Below are 18,061 nucleotides of genomic sequence, written 5' to 3'. Positions count from 1 at the left end.
TTAGTAGTAGTAGTAGTAACAGTAACATTAGTAGTAGTAGTAGTAGTAGTAGTAACAGTAACATTAGTATTAGTAGTAGTAGTAGTAGTAGTAACATTAGTATTAGTAGTAGTAGTAGTAGTAACAGTAACATTAGTATTAGTAGTAGTAGTAACAGTAACATTAGTAGTAGTAGTAGTAGTAGTAGTAACAGTAGCATTAGTAGTAGTAGTAGTAACAGTAACATTAGTAGTAGTAGTAGTAGTAGTAGTAACAGTAACATTAGTATTAGTAGTAGTAGTAGTAGTAGTAGTAGTAGTAGTAGTAGTAGTAACAGTAACATTAGTATTAGTAGTTGTAGTAGTAACAGTAACATTAGTATTAGTAGTAGTAGTAGTAGTAGTAGTAGTAGTAGTAGTAACAGTAACATTAGTAGTAGTAGTAGTAACAGTAACATTAGTATTAGTAGTAGTAGCAGTAACAGTAACATTAGTATTAGTAGTAGTAGTAGTAGTAGTAACAGTAACATTAGTATTAGTAGTAGTAGTAGTAGTAGTAACAGTAACATTAGTATTAGTAGTAGTAGTAGTAGTAGTAACAGTAACATTAGTATTAGTAGTAGTAGTAGTAGTAACAGTAACATTAGTATTAGTAGTAGTAGTAGTAGTAACAGTAACATTAGTATTAGTTGTAGTAGTAGTAACAGTAACATTAGTATTAGTAGTAGTTGTAGTAGTAACAGTAACATTAGTATTAGTAGTAGTAACAGTAACATTAGTAGTATTAGTAGTAGTAACAGTAACATTAGTATTAGTTGTAGTAGTAACAGTAACATTAGTATTAGTAGTAACAGTAACATTAGTATTAGTAGTAGTAGTAACAGTAACATTAGTATTAGTAGTAGTAGTAGTAACAGTAACATTAGTAGTAGTAGTAGTAGTAACAGTAACATTGGTATTAGTAGTAGTAGTAGTAGTAGTAACAGTAACATTAGTAGTAGTAGTAACAGTAACATTAGTAGTAGTAGTAGTAGTAACAGTAACATTAGTAGTAGTAGTAACAGTAACAGTAGTAGTAGTAGTAGTAGTAACAGTAACATTAGTAGTAGTAGTAGTAGTAGTAGTAGTAGTAACAGTAACATTAGTAGTAGTAGTAGTAGTAACAGTAACATTAGTATTAGTAGTAGTAGTAGTAGTAGTAGTAGTAGTAGTAACAGTAACAGTAGTATTAGTAGTAGTAGTAACAGTAACAGTAGTATTAGTAGTAGTAGTAGTAGTAACAGTAACATAACAGTATTAGTAGTAGTAGTAGTAGTAGTAACAGGAACATTAGTAGTAGTAGTAGTAGTAGTAGTAGTAACAGTAACAGTAGTATTAGTAGTAGTAGTAGTAACAGTAACATTAGCATTAGTAGTAGTAGTAGTAGTAACAGTAACATTAGTAGTAGTAGTAGTAGTAACAGTAGTAGTAGTATTAGTAGTAGTAGTAGTAGTAGTAGTAACAGTAACATTAGTAGTAGTAGTAGTAGTAGTAGTAACAGTAACAGTAGTATTAGTAGTAGTAGTAACATTAGTATAGTAGTAGTAGTAACAGTGGTTGTAGTTAGTAGTAGTTGTAGTAGTAACAGTAACATTAGTATTAGTTGTAGTAGTAGTAGTAGTAACAGTAGCATTAGTATTAGTAGTAGTAGTAGTAGTAGTAGTAGTAACAGTAACATTAGTATTAGTAGTAGTAGTAGTAGTAGTAACAGTAACATTAGTATTAGTAGTAGTAGTAGTAACAGTAACATTAGTATTAGTAGTAGTAGTAACAGTAACATTAGTAGTAGTAGTAAGTAGTAGTAGTAGTAGTAATAGTAGTATTAGTAGTAGCAGTAACATTAGTATTAGTAGTAGTAGTAGTAGTAACAGTAACATTAGTATTAGTAGTAGTAGTAGGTAGTAACAGTAACATTAGTATTAGTAGTAGTAGTAGTAACAGTAACATTAGTATTAGTATTAGTAGTAGTAACAGTAACATTAGTATTAGTAGTAGTAGTAGTAACATTAGTAGTAGTAGTAGTAACAGTAACATTAGTAGTAGTAGTAACAGTAACAGTAGTATTAGTAGTAGTAGTAGTAACAGTAACATTAGTATTAGTAGTAACAGTAACATTGGTAGTAGTAGTAGTAGTAGTAGTAACAGCAACATTAGTATTAGTAGTAGTAGTAGTAGTAGTAACAGTAACATTAGTATTAGTAGTAGTAGTAGTAACAGTAACATTGGTAGTAGTAGTAGTAGTAGTAGTAACAGTAACATTGGTATTAGTAGTAGTAGTAGTAGTAGTAACAGTAACATTAGTAGTAGTAGTAGTAGTAGTAGTAGTAGTAACAGTAACATTAGTATTAGTAGTAGTAGTAACATTAGTAGTAGTAGTAGTAACAGTAACATTAGTATTAGTAGTAGTAACAGTAACATTAGTATTAGTAGTAGTAGTAGTAGTAAACAGTAACATTGGTAGTAGTAGTAGTAGTAGTAGTAGTAGTAACAGTAACATTAGTAACAGTAACAGTAGTAGTAGTAGTAGTAACAGTAACATTAGTATTAGTAGTAGTAGTAACAGTAACATTAGTAGTTGTTAGTAGTAGTAGTAGTAGTAGTAGTAACAGTAACATTAGTAGTAGTAGTAACAGTAACATTAGTATTAGTAGTAGTAGTAACAGTAACAGTAACAGTAGTAGTAGTAACAGTAGTAGTAGTAGTAACAGTAACAGTAACATTAGTAGTAGTAGTAGTAGTAGTAACAGTAACATTAGTAGTAGTAGTAGTAGTAACAGTAACATTAGTATTAGTAGTAGTAGTAGTAGTAGTAACAGTAACATTAGTAGTAGTAGTAGTAGTAGTCAGTAACAGTTGTAGTAGTAACAGTAACATTAGTAGTAGTAGTAACAGTAACATTAGTAGTAGTAGTGGTAGTAGTAACAGTAACATTAGTAGTAGTAGTAGTAGTAGTAACAGTAACATTAGTAGTAGTAGTAGTAGTAGTAGTAGTAACAGTAACATTAACATTAGTAGTAGTAGTAACAGTAACATTAGTATTAGTAGTAGTAGTAGTAGTAGTAACAGTAACATTAGTATTAGTTGTAGTAGTAACAGTAACATTAGTAGTAGTAGTAGTAGTAGTAGTAGTAACAGTAACATTAGTATTAGTAGTAACATTAGTAGTAGTAGTAACAGTAACATTAGTATTAGTAGTAGTAGTAGTAACATTAGTAACATTAGTAGTAGTAGTAGTAACAGTAACATTAGTAGTAGTAGTAGTAGTAGTAACAGTAACATTAGTATTAGTAGTAGTAGTAACAGTAACATTAGTATTAGTAGTAGTAGTAGTAGTAGTAGTAACAGTAACATTAGTAGTAGTAGTAACAGTAACATAGTAGTAGTAGTAGTAGTAACAGTAACATTAGTAGTAGTAGTAGTAGTAACAGTAACATTAGTAGTAGTAGTAGTAGTAGTAGTAACAGTAACATTAGTAGTAGTAGTAGTAGTAACAGTAACATTAGTAGTAGTAGTAGTAGTAACAGTAACATTAGTAGTAGTAGTAGTAGTAACAGTAACATTAGTAGTAGTAGTAGTAACAGTAACATTAGTAGTAGTAGTAGTAGTAGTAGTAACAGTAACATTAGTAGTAGTATTAGTAGTAGTAGTAGCTGACAGATATTTGACAGTGATTTATGATCTAAGTCGGAAGTTACGTTACGTTGGAGTCATTAGAAGAGATGGACGTACTCATCTGTACAAACAATAGTACGCAAGTATAAACACCATGGGACCATGGAGCCGACATACCGCTCAGGAAGGAGACGCATTCTGTCTCCTAAAGATGAATGTACTTTGGTGCGAAAAGTGCAAATCAATCCCAGAACAACAGCAAACGACCTTGTGAAGATGCTGGAGGAAACAGGTACAAAAGTATCTATATCCACAGTAAAACGAGTCCTATATCGGCATAACCTGAAAGGCCGCTCAGCAAGGAAGAAGCCACTGCTCCAAAAGAGCCATAAAAAAAGCCAGACTACGGTTTGCAACTGCACATGGGGACAAAGATCGTACTTTTTGGAGAAATGGTCCTCTGGTCTGATGAAACAAAAATAGGACTGTTTGGCCATAAAGACCATCGTTATGTTTGGAGGAAAAGGGGGAGGCTTGCAAGCTGAAGAACACCATCCCAACCGTGAAGCATGGGGGTGGCAGCATCATGTTGTGGGGATGCTTTGCTACAGGAGGGACTGGTGCACTTCACAAAATAGATGGCAACATGAGGCAGGGAAATTACGTGGATATATTGAAGCAACATCTCAAGACATCAGTCAGGAAGTTAAAGCTTGGTTGCAAATGGGTCCAATCATACTTCCAAAGTTGTGGCAAAATGGCTTAAGGACAACAAAGTCAAGGTATTGAAGTGGCCATCACAAAGCCCTGACCTCAATCCTATAGAACATTTGTGGGCAGAACTGAAAAAGTGTGTGCGAGCAAGAAGACCTACAAACCTGACTCAGTTACACCAGCTCTGTCAGGAGGAATGGGCCAAAATTCACCCAATTTATTGTGGGAAGCTTGTGGAGGGCTACCCAAAACGTTTGACCCAAGTTAAACAATTCAAAGGCAATGCTACCAACTATTAATTGAGTGTATGTAAACTTCTGACCCACTGGGAATGGGATGAATGAAATAAAAGCTGAAATAAATCATTCTCTCTATGATTATTCTGACATTTCACATTCTTAACATAAAGTAGTAATCCTAACTGACCTAAGGCAGGAATTTTACTAGGATTAAATGTCAGGAATTGTGAAAAACGGAGTTTCAATGTATTTGGCTGAGGTGTATGTAAACTTCCCCGACTTCAACTGTATGTATCTATGGCAGATACGCCCTAGTCATGACATTGTGACATCATCAACCCGTGCCCATCTGTACCCCCCACATCAGACAGTACCACATCGATAAACATATACTCTCTTCCTCCTCCATCCTCTCTCCCCTTTCACTCTACCGTCCCTCTTTCCCCTTCTATCTCTTTCGTTCTCTCTCTCTCCATCTCTCTCCCTCTCTCTCCCTCTCTCTCCCTCTCTCTCTCCCCACAGCAAACGTCCAGGCCTACGTTTTTCGCCCGGAAATTTGAGGCTAGCGTGAACCAGGAGATTGTTACCCAGCTGGACAGCTTCCTGTTTGGCCCTTATCCACAGGTGGGTGGAACACACAGAGTACACACAACATACACACACAGACACACAACATACAACATAGACACACACAGACACACAGCGTACACACGGTACATACACACACCGTACACACACACACAACAACGTACTCACACACACACACACACACACACACATACACACAACGTACACAAACACAACATACACACACACAGAGTACACAAACACAACATACACACACACAGCGTACACACACAGAGTACACTAACACAACATACACATACACACACACACACACACACCACAGAGTACACACCACAGAGTACACACCACAGAGTACACACACACACACACAGAGTACACACACACTGCTCCCTCTCCTCCAGGAGTCCCCAGGGTTCTACTATAACACTGCTCATCCAGGAGAACCCAGGGTTCTACTATAACACTGCTCCCTCTCCTCAGGAGTCCCCAGGGTTCTACTATAACACTGCTCCTCCAGGAGACCCCAGGGTTCTACTATAACACTGCTCCCTCTCCTCCAGGAGAACCCAGGTTCTACTATAACACTGCTCCTCCAGGAGACCCCAGGGTTCTACTATAACAATGAATCATCAGGTAGTCCCCAGGGTTCTACTATAACACTGCTCCCTCTCCTCCAGGAGAACCCAGGGTTCTACTATAACACTGCTCCTCCAGGAGACCCCAGGGTTCTACTATAACACTGATTCCGCTCATCAGATAGACCCCAGGGTTCTACTATAACACTGCTGCTCCAGGAGTCCCTCAGGGTTCTGGATGACACTGCTCCTCCAGGAGTCCCTCAGGGTTTGACTATAACACTGATTCCTCTCCTCAGGAGTCCCCAGGTTCTACTATAACACTGATTCCTCTCCTCCAGGAGTCCCCAGGGTTCTACTAATACACTGCTCCTCCAGGAGATCCCAGGGTTCTACTAATACACTGCTCCTCCAGGAGACCCCAGGGTTCTACTATCACACTACTCCTCCAGGAGTCCCCAGGGTTCTACTATAACACTGCTCCTCCAGGGACCCCAGGGTTCTACTATAACACTGCTCCCTCTCCTCCAGGAGTCCCCAGGGTTCTACTATAACACTGCTCCTCCAGGAGATCCCAGGGTTCTACTATAACACTGATTCCTCTCATCAGGAGACCCCAGGGTTCTACTATAACACTGATTCCTCTCCTCAGGAGACCCCAGGGTTCTACTATAACACTGCTCCTCCAGGAGTCCCCAGGGTTCTACTATAACACTGCTCCTCCAGGAGTCCCCAGGGTTCTACTATAACACTGCTCCTCCAGGAGACACCAGGGTTCTACTATAACACTGCTCCTCCAGGAGTCCCCAGGGTTCTACTATAACACTGCTCCTCCAGGAGTCCCCAGGGTTCTACTATAACACTGCTCCTCCAGGAGTCCCCAGGGTTCTACTATAACACTGCTCATCCAGGAGACACCAGGGTTCTACTATAACACTGCTCCTCCAGGAGTCCCAGGGTTCTACTATAACACTGCTCCTCCAGGAGTCCCCAGGGTTCTACTATAACACTGCTCCTCCAGGAGTCCCCAGGGTTCTACTATAACACTGCTCCCTCTCCTCCAGGAGATCCCAGGGTTCTACTATAACACTGATTCCTCTCCTCAGGAGACCCCAGGGTTCTACTATAACACTGATTCCTCTCATCAGGAGTCCCCAGGGTTCTACTATAACACTGCTCCCCTCCAGGAGACCCCAGGGTTCTACTATAACACTGCTCCTCCAGGAGTCCCCAGGGTTCTACTATAACACTGCTCCTCCAGGAGACCCCAGGGTTCTACTATAACACTGCTCCTCCAGGAGATCCCAGGGTTGTACTATAACACTGCTCCTCCAGGAGTCCCCAGGGTTCTACTATAACACTGCTCCTCCAGGAGTCCCCAGGGTTCTACTATAACACTGCTCCTCCAGGAGTCCCCAGGGTTCTACTATAACACTGCTCCTCCAGGAGTCCCCAGGGTTCTACTATAACACTGCTCCTCCAGGAGACCCCCAGGGTTCTACTATAACACTGATTCCTCTCCTCCAGGAGACCCCAGGGTTCTACTATAACACTGCTCCTCCAGGAGATCCCCAGGGTTCTACTATAACACTGATTCCTCTCCTCCAGGAGACCCCAGGGTTCTACTATAACACTGCTCCTCCAGGAGATCCCCAGGGTTCTACTATAACACTGATTCCTCTCCTCCAGGAGACCCCAGGGCTCCAGTCGTACTGGGAGAATGTGTACGATGAGACGGACAGCGTTGCCAGCCTATCAGACAGCCAGCTCACTCACTACCACGCCTTCACACGCATGGGCCTATCACGGGCCGCCACGTCACTGCAGGGCCACCCTGACAACAACAGCTGCAGGTCAGTCCGGAAGAGGTGTGTGTGTGTGTGGGTGTGTGTGTGTGTGTGTGTGTGTATTTACGTCATGTGTGTGAATAACTGAATTCCAAACCAACCCCTAACACCCCCCCCCTCACCCATACACACTGGTAGAACAGAAAGAATTGGATAGAGCCCTGTCCAACCCCTACTCTGTGCCCCCTACCCTACCCACTGCCCCTAGACAGTTGTAGTGAGTAGAGAAGGTTTGGAAAGGTTTAGAAATATGGCAAAATCCCGGCTAGTTTTTCAGAGGGTACGGAGGGAAAACATCACCACATTGCTTGTTATACCTCACTGTCTACCTGCCGTCTGCGCTGTCACGGTAGAATAGTACAGGAGCCTCAGAAGGTATTCTCACCTCAGGGATTTCAACATGAGGCCAATGGTGACTTTAAAACAGTTACAGAGTTTAATGGCTGTGATAGGAGAAAACTGAGGATGGATCAACAACATTGTAGTTACTCCACAATACTAACCTAACTGACAGAGTGAAAAGAAGGACGCCTGTACAGAATAAAAACATTCCAGAACATACATCCTGTTTGTAACGCGGCACTAAAGTAATACTGCTAAAAATGTGGCAAAGCAATTAACTTTATGTCCTGAATACAAAATGTGATGTTTGGGGCAAATCCAATACAACACCTCACTGAGTACCACTCTCCATGTTTTCAAGCTTAGTGGAGGCTGCATCATGTTATGAGAATGCTTGTCATCGGCAAGGACTAGGGAGTTTTTTAGGATAAAAGGAACGGAATGGAGGTAAGCACAGGCAAAGTCCTGGTTCAGTCTGTTTTCCACCAGACACTGGGAGATGAATACACCTTTCAGCAGGACAATAACCTAAAACACAAGGCCAAATCTACACTGGAGTTACTTACCAACTGATGCTCAGTGAATTATCCTGAGTGTCTTAGTTACAGTTTTGACTTAAATCTACTTGAAAATCTAATGGCAAGACCTGAAAATGGCTGTCTAGCAATGATCAACAACCAATTTGACAGCTTAAAGAATTAAAAAAAAAAGAAAAAAAGTGCCAATATTATATAATCCAGGCGTGTAAAGACCCAGCAACACTCACAGCTGTAAACGCTGCCAAAGGAGCTTCAACAACATATATGGAGTGTGGATAGGTATGTAAATGAGATATCCATTTCATATTCAGTACATTTTCTAACATTTCTGAAAACTTGTTTTCACTTTGTCATTATGGGATATTTAATACATTTTGAATTCTTTCCCAAAAATGTGGAATAAGTCCAAATGTATGAATACCTTCTGGAAGGCTCTGTACCTTTTCAAGATCCTCTCAGATCTCCACAGGCACCTAAACCAGTGTTTCTTAACCCTGGGTCCTGTCCAGAATCAACTCCTAGCCCCTAAACCCTAGGCCCTGTCCAGAATCAACTCCTAGCACCTAAACCAGTGTTTCTTAACCCTGGGTCCTGTCCAGAATCAACTCCTAGCCCCTAAACCCTAGGCCCTGTCCAGAATCAACTCCTAGCACCTAAACCCTAGGCCCTGTCCAGAATCAACTCCTAGCAGCTAAACCCTAGGCCCTGTCCAGAATCAACTCCTAGCACCTAAACCCTAGGCCCTGTCCAGAATCAACTCCTAGCACCTAAACCAGTGTTTCTAAACCCTGGTCCTGCATGGGGACTCAAAACAGGTTCACATTGTAGTGTTTTGCCATAGAACTAGACACCTTATTCCACCAAATCAACACCTCAGACATCAAACCTTTGATTAGCAGAATCAGGGGGGCAAAAACTAAAATGTGCACCCCTTTAGGTTCCCTTGCAGGACTGGGATGAAGAAATACTGGTGTAGGGGCTAGGGGTTGATTCACCAGTCCACTAGCTACTCAGAGGAAACAAGATCTCACCATGACCAAGCTAGGAGTTAGGTTTTTATTTAGCGGAGGAGACCAGATCTCATCATTACCAGGCTAGGAGCTAGGTTTTATCTAGCAGAGACCAGATCTCATCATTACCAGGCTAGGAGCTAGGTTTTATCTAGCAGAGACCAGATCTCATCATTACCAGGCTAGGAGCTAGGTTTTATCTCGCGGAGGAGACCAGATCTCACCATTACCAGGCTAGGAGCTAGGTTTTATCTAGCGGAGGAGACCAGATCTCATCATTACCAGGCTAGGAGCTAGGTTTTATCTAGCGGAGGAAACCAGATCTCATCATTACCAGGCTAGGAGCTAGGTTTTATCTAGCAGAGACCAGATCTCATCATTACCAGGCTAGGAGCTAGGTTTTATGTAGCGGAGGATACCAGATCTCATCATTACCAGGCTAGAAGCTAGGTTTTATCTAGAGGAGACCAGATCTCATCATTACCAGGCTAGGAGCTAGGTTTTATCTAGCAGAGACCAGATCTCATCATTACCAGGCTAGAAGCTAGGTTTTATCTAGCAGAGACCAGATCTCATCATTACCAGGCTAGGAGCTAGGTTTTATGTAGCGGAGGATACCAGATCTCATCATTACCAGGCTAGAAGCTAGGTTTTATCTAGAGGAGACCAGATCTCATCATTACCAGGCTAGGAGCTAGGTTTTATCTAGCAGAGACCAGATCTCATCATTACCAGGCTAGGAGCTAGGTTTTATCTAGCAGAGACCAGATCTCATCATTACCAGGCTAGGAGCTAGGTTTTAACTCGCGGAGGAGACCAGATCTCATCACTACCAGGCTAGGAGCTAGGTTTTATCTAGCGGAGGAGAACAGATCTCATCATTACCAGGCTAGGAGCTAGGTTTTATCTAGCAGAGACCAGATCTCATCATTACCAGGCTAGGAGCTAGGTTTTATCTAGAGGAGGAGACCAGATCTCACCATTACCAGGCTAGGAGCTAGGTTTTCTCTAGCAGAGACCAGATCTCATCATTACCAGGCTAGGAGCTAGGTTTTATCTAGCGGAGGATACCAGATCTCATCTTTACCAGGCTAGGAGCTAGGTTTTATCTAGAGGAGGATACCAGATCTCACCTTTACCAGGCTAGGAGCTAGGTTTTATCTAGAGGAGGAAACCAGATCTCACCATTACCAGGCTAGGAGCTAGGTTTTATCTAGCGGAGGAGACCAGATCTCACCTTTACCAGGCTAGGAGCTAGGTTTTATCTAGCGGAGGAGACCAGATCTCATCATTACCAGGCTAGGAGCTAGGTTTTATCTAGCGGAGGAGACCAGATCTCATCATTACCAGGCTAGGAGCTAGGTTTTATCTAGCAGAGACCAGATCTCATCATTACCAGGCTAGGAGCTAGGTTTTATCTAGCAGAGGAGACCAGATCTCATCATTACCAGGCTAGGAGCTAGGTTTTATCTAGCAGAGTCTGTCTGCCTTCCTTTCTGTCTGTCTTTCAATCTGACTGACTGACTGTCTGGCTTTCAATCTGACTGACTGACTGTCTGGCTTTCAATCTGACTGACTGACTGTCTGGCTTTCAATCTGACTGACTGACTGTCTGGCTTTCAATCTGACTGTCTGTCTGGCTTTCAATCTGACTGACTGTCTGGCTTTCAATCTGACTGACTGTCTGGCTTTCAATCTGACTGACTGTCTGGCTTTCAATCTGACTGACTGTCTGACTGTCTGGCTTTCAATCTGACTGTCTGGCTTTCAATCTGACTGACTGTCTGGCTTTCAATCTGACTGACTGGCTTTCAATCTGACTGACTGGCTTTCAATCTGACTGACTGGCTTTCAATCTGACTGACTGGCTTTCAATCTGACTGACTGGCTTTCAATCTGACTGACTGGCTTTCAATCTGACTGACTGGCTTTCAATCTGACTGACTGGCTTTCAATCTGACTGACTGTCTGGCTTTCAATCTGACTGTCTGGCTTTCAATCTGACTGACTGTCTGGCTTTCAATCTGACTGACTGTCTGACTGTCTGGCTTTCAATCTGACTGTCTGGCTTTCAATCTGACTGTCTGTCTGTCTGTCTGGCTTTCAATCTGACTGACTGTCTGGCTTTCAATCTGACTGACTGTCTGACTGTCTGGCTTTCAATCTGACTGTCTGGCTTTCAGTCTGACTGTCTGGCTTTCAATCTGACTGACTGTCTGACTGTCTGGCTTTAAATCTGACTGTCTCTCTGTCTGTCTGGCTTTCAATCTGACTGACTGTCTGGCTTTCAATCTGACTGACTGTCTGGCTTTCAATCTGTCAGACTGTCTGGCTTTCAATCTGTCAGACTGTCTGGCTTTCAATCTGACTGACTGTCTGGCTTTCAATCTGACTGACTGTCTGGCTTTCAATCTGACTGACTGTCTGGCTTTCAATCTGACTGACTGTCTGGCTTTCAATCTGTCTGTCTGTCTGGCTTTCAATCTGTCTGTCTGTCTGTCTGTCTGTCTGTCTGTCTGTCTGTCTGGCTTTCAATCTGACTGACTGTCTGGCTTTCAATCTGACTGACTGTCTGGCTTTCAATCTGACTGACTGTCTGGCTTTCAATCTGACTGACTGGCTTTCAATCTGACTGACTGGCTTTCAATCTGACTGACTGGCTTTCAATCTGACTGTCTGGCTTTCAATCTGACTGTCTGGCTTTCAATCTGACTGTCTGGCTTTCAATCTGACTGACTGTCTGGCTTTCAATCTGACTGACTGTCTGACTGTCTGGCTTTCAATCTGACTGTCTGGCTTTCAATCTGACTGTCTGTCTGTCTGTCTGTCTGGCTTTCAATCTGACTGACTGTCTGGCTTTCAATCTGACTGACTGTCTGACTGTCTGGCTTTCAATCTGACTGTCTGGCTTTCAGTCTGACTGTCTGGCTTTCAATCTGACTGACTGTCTGACTGTCTGGCTTTAAATCTGACTGTCTCTCTGTCTGTCTGGCTTTCAATCTGACTGACTGTCTGGCTTTCAATCTGACTGACTGTCTGGCTTTCAATCTGTCAGACTGTCTGGCTTTCAATCTGACTGACTGTCTGGCTTTCAATCTGACTGACTGTCTGGCTTTCAATCTGACTGTCTCTCTGTCTGTCTGGCTTTCAATCTGACTGACTGTCTGGCTTTCAATCTGACTGACTGTCTGGCTTTCAATCTGTCAGACTGTCTGGCTTTCAATCTGTCAGACTGTCTGGCTTTCAATCTGACTGACTGTCTGGCTTTCAATCTGACTGACTGTCTGGCTTTCAATCTGACTGACTGTCTGGCTTTCAATCTGACTGACTGTCTGGCTTTCAATCTGTCTGTCTGTCTGGCTTTCAATCTGTCTGTCTGTCTGTCTGTCTGTCTGTCTGTCTGTCTGTCTGTCTGGCTTTCAATCTGACTGACTGTCTGGCTTTCAATCTGACTGACTGGCTTTCAATCTGACTGACTGTCTGGCTTTCAATCTGACTGACTGGCTTTCAATCTGACTGACTGGCTTTCAATCTGACTGACTGGCTTTCAATCTGACTGACTGGCTTTCAATCTGACTGTCTGGCTTTCAATCTGACTGTCTGGCTTTCAATCTGACTGTCTGGCTTTCAATCTGACTGACTGTCTGGCTTTCAATCTGACTGACTGTCTGGCTTTCAATCTGACTGTCTGGCTTTCAATCTGACTGTCTGTCTGTCTGTCTGTCTGGCTTTCAATCTGACTGACTGTCTGGCTTTCAATCTGACTGACTGTCTGACTGTCTGGCTTTCAATCTGACTGTCTGGCTTTCAGTCTGACTGTCTGGCTTTCAATCTGACTGACTGTCTGACTGTCTGGCTTTAAATCTGACTGTCTCTCTGTCTGTCTGGCTTTCAATCTGACTGACTGTCTGGCTTTCAATCTGACTGACTGTCTGGCTTTCAATCTGTCAGACTGTCTGGCTTTCAATCTGACTGACTGTCTGGCTTTCAATCTGACTGACTGTCTGGCTTTCAATCTGACTGACTGTCTGGCTTTCAATCTGACTGACTGTCTGGCTTTCAATCTGACTGTCTGGCGTTCAATCTGTCTGTCTGTCTGTCTGTCTGTCTGTCTGTCTTTCAATCTGACTGACTTTCAATCTGTCTGTCTGCCTGCCTGCCTGCCTTTCTTTGTCTTGACTGTCTGGCTTTCAATCTGACTGTCTGGCTTTCAATCTGACTGACTGTCTGACTTTCAATCTGACTGTCTGGCTTTCAATCTGACTGACTGTCTGGCTTTCAATCTGACTGACTGTCTGACTGTCTGGCTTTAAATCTGACTGTCTCTCTGTCTGTCTGGCTTTCAATCTGACTGACTGTCTGGCTTTCAATCTGACTGACTGTCTGGCTTTCAATCTGTCAGACTGTCTGGCTTTCAATCTGACTGACTGTCTGGCTTTCAATCTGACTGACTGTCTGGCTTTCAATCTGACTGACTGTCTGGCTTTCAATCTGACTGACTGTCTGGCTTTCAATCTGACTGACTGTCTGGCGTTCAATCTGTCTGTCTGTCTGTCTGTCTTTCAATCTGACTGACTTTCAATCTGTCTGTCTGCCTGCCTGCCTGCCTTTCTTTGTCTTGACTGTCTGGCTTTCAATCTGACTGTCTGGCTTTCAATCTGACTGTCTGGCTTTCAATATGTCTGTCTGTCTGGCTTTCAATCTGACTGACTGTCTGGCTTTCAATCTGACTGACTGTCTGGCTTTCAATCTGACTGACTGTCTGGCTTTCAATCTGACTGACTGTCTGGCTTTCAATCTGACTGACTGTCTGGCTTTCAATCTGTCTGGCTTTCAATCTGACTGACTGTCTGGCTTTCAATCTGACTGACTGTCTGACTGTCTGGCTTTCAATCTGACTGTCTGTCTGTCTGGCTTTCAATCTGACTGACTTTCAATCTGTCTGTCTGTCTGCCTGCCTTCCTTTGTCTTGACTGTCTGGCTTTCAATCTGACTGTCTGGCTTTCAATCTGACTGACTGTCTGGCTTTCAATCTGACTGACTGTCTGGCTTTCAATCTGACTGACTGTCTGGCTTTCAATCTGACTGACTGTCTGGCTTTCAATCTGACTGACTGTCTGGCTTTCAATCTGTCTGTCTGTCTGTCTTTCAATCTGACTGACTTTCAATCTGTCTGTCTGTCTGTCTGCGTGTGCGTGTGTATGGGTATGTTGCAAGAGTTCCAAATCAAATATGGAGAATAACTTGTTACATTTAGACAAACAGGCCTCAGTCTCTCAGACTGGCTTTTTCCAGCCATGTAAGTCGGGGGTAGAGGACGGTGTGTGTGTGTGTGTGTGTGTGTGTGCAGGTTATGGGTGGAGTGTGTACACAAGCACAAGGAGACACTTGTTGCAGGTTGGGTGTGTATCAGAAGTGGGGGGACAAGATGTGTGTGTGGGGGGGGTTGAGAGTAGAGTGATCTCTCTGTTCCTCACCAGCTCCTGTGACTGAAGCCCAGTTTGTTCTGACGTGTGTTTGAGGACCATCGAGTGGGTATGACTGTGTCTGTGGACATTTCAAATCAAATCAAACTTTATTTGTCACATGCGCCAAATACAGTAAGTGTAGACCTTACAGTGAAATGCTTTACTGACAAGCCCTTAACCAACAGTGTAGACCTCACAGTGAAATGCTGACTTACAAGCCCTTAACCAACAGTGCAGTTCAAGAAGAATAAAATATTTACCAAGTAGACTAAAATAAAAAGTCATAATAAAAAGTAACACAATAAGAATAACGAGGTTATATACAGGGGGTACCAGTACTGAGTCAGTGTGGAGGCTATATACAGGGGGTACCAGTACTGAGTCAGTGTGGAGGTTATATACAGGGGGTACCAGTACTGAGTCAGTGTGGAGGTTATATACAGGGGGCACCGGTACAGAGTCAGTGTGGAGGCTATATACAGGGGGCACCGGTACAGAGTCAGTGTACCCCACAGGTTAGTTGAGGTCATTTGTACTTGTAGGTGGGGGCGAAGTGACATTTCCGTGGATGGCTTTACATTTGGGTGGATGTCTGTGGATATTTGGGTGTGTAATTGTACTGTGTATGTGTATATTTGAGTGTGTATTTGTGTGTAATTGTACTGTTTGTGTATATTTGGGGTTTCCCAGGTATATCCCCAGGGCCACCCGGTGTCTGTCCATTTGTACTTCCTGTCAGACGTGTTCCAAGGCTACCTGGTTCGTCAACATGCTAGTAACCTAGCAACCAGCCAGCTAGAGACCCTAGAGACTTGGGTCTCCCATAGCAACCACTTCACCCTGGCCCCGGCAACCAACACACTCAACAGACTACAGTTTGCAGAGGTGAGACATGCACACACGCACGTACACACACATACACTTTAAATGTAACCTATCCCTGATCCCTGGTACCTGGGAGAGAGAGAGAGAGAGATGGTGGTTCTGTCCCCACTGAAACAGGCTTTGGTACCTGGGAGAGAGAGAGAGAGAGAGAGATGGTGGTTCTGTCCCCACTGAAACAGGCTTTGGTACCAGAGAGAGAGAGAGATGGTGGTTCTGTCCCCGCTGAAACAGGCTTTGGTACCTGAGAGAGAGAGAGAGAGAGAGAGAGATGGTGGTTCTGTCCCCGCTGAAACAGGCGTTGGTACCTGGGAGAGAGAGAGAGAGAGAGAGAGAGAGAGAGAGAGAGAGAGAGAGAGAGAGAGATGGTGGTTCTGTCCCCACTGAAACAGGCTTTGGTACCTGGGAGAGAGAGAGAGAGAGAGAGATGGTGGTTCTGTCCCCACTGAAACAGGCTTTGGTACCTGGGAGAGAGAGAGGTTCTGAGAGAGAGAGGTACCTGAGAGAGAGAGAGATGGTTCTGTCCCCACTGAAACAGGCTTTGGTACCTGGGAGAGAGAGAGAGAGAGAGAGAGAGGAGAGAAAGAGAGAGATGGTGGTTCTGTCCCCACTGAAACAGGCTTTGGTACCTGAGAGAGAGAGAGAGAGAGAGATGGTCGTTCTGTCCCTGCTGAAACAGGCTTTGGTATCTGAGAGAGAGAGATGGTCGTTCTGTCCCCGCTGAAACAGGCTTTGGTACCTGGGAGAGAGAGAGAGAGAGAGAGAGAGAGGTGGTTCTGTCCCTGCTGAAACAGGCTTTGGTACCTGGGAGAGAGAGAGAGAGAGAGATGGTGGTTCTGTCCCCACTGAAACAGGCTTTGGTACCTGGGAGAGAGAGAGAGAGAGAGATGGTGGTTTCTGTCCCCACTGAAACAGGCTTTGGTACCTGGGAGAGAGAGAGAGAGAGATGGTGGTTCTGTCCCCACTGAAACAGGCTTTGGTACCTGGGAGAGAGAGAGAGAGAGAGAGAGAGAGAGAGAGAGAGAGAGAGAGAGAGAGAGAGAGAGAGGTGGTTCTGTCCTCACTGAAACAGGCTCTGAGTCACTATTTGTTAAGTGTCTTTATTGTCAGGTTGCTGCTGCCCCCTGGGGAAGACATGTAGTACTGGATGTGTCCTGTCACGCTGTCACTGGAATACTAATTTAATTACCATTTGTTAATTAACAGGGAAATCCTTCACACGATTCTCTCTTTCTCTCTACAGTATCTCTGTTTTCATTCAAATCAACCCTCTGTTTCTTGATCTCTCTCAATATCTCTCTTTCTCTGTCCTCCCTCCCCTCAGGTGGGTACAGACTGGGACGCCAAAGAGAGAATCTTCAGGAACTTCGGAAGCCTCCTGGGCCCCATGGAGGAGCCGGTTGCCATGCAACGCTGGGTCCGGGGACAGAACGTCACGGTAACCGCCGTCTGGGTGGACCCCACCAACGCCATAGCCGCCACGTACGACATCCTGGTGGACGGCGGGACAGAGTACACACTACCGCCCCGTTAACCGTGCCGTTACGACCCGGCGTGTGGGGACGCTACGTGTGTTGCATCACTGGAACCTGCTGGCCTCCACCAGCTTTGTGGTTTCACCTCTGGAGCACCACGGCCAGCAGCCTATACGCCAGGGTAAACACACACACACAGCCTATACGCCAGGTAAACACACACACACACCACTATACGCCAGGGTAAAACACACACACACACACACACACACACACACACACACACACACACACACACACACACACACACACACACACACACAGCCTATACGCCAGGGTAAACACACACACACACGCACACACACACACACACAGCCTATACGCCAGGGTAAACACACACACACACACACACAGCCTATACGCCAGGGTAAACACACACACACTGGACTGAGGAGAAGAACCTGGACACCTCGATATACATCACCTGGAACACACTAACACACACCAAACCACACACACACACACACACACACACACACACACACACACACACACACACACACACACACACACTGGACTGAGGAGAAGAACCTGGACACCTCGATATACATCACCTGGAACACACTAACACACCAAACCACACAACCACACACAGCCTATACGCCAGGTAAACACACACACACACACACAGCCTATACGCCAGGGTAAACACACACACACACACACACAGCCTATACGCCAGGGTAAACACAC

The 18,061-nt window shown here is 43.8% G+C and overlaps 1 pseudogene; it reads left to right on the top strand.

The window, feature by feature from the left end:
• Positions 1-17,506, top strand: part of LOC121838834 — a 62,558-nt pseudogene extending 45,052 nt beyond the window's left edge.
• The last annotated feature ends 555 nt before the right edge of the window (positions 17,507-18,061 follow it).

Source organism: Oncorhynchus tshawytscha, unplaced genomic scaffold (assembly GCF_018296145.1).
Source record: "Oncorhynchus tshawytscha isolate Ot180627B unplaced genomic scaffold, Otsh_v2.0 Un_contig_1306_pilon_pilon, whole genome shotgun sequence".
Lineage (NCBI taxonomy): Eukaryota > Metazoa > Chordata > Actinopteri > Salmoniformes > Salmonidae > Oncorhynchus > Oncorhynchus tshawytscha.
Note: the sequence above shows the minus strand (reverse complement) of the source record. Positions and strands in the feature narration are given on the sequence as shown.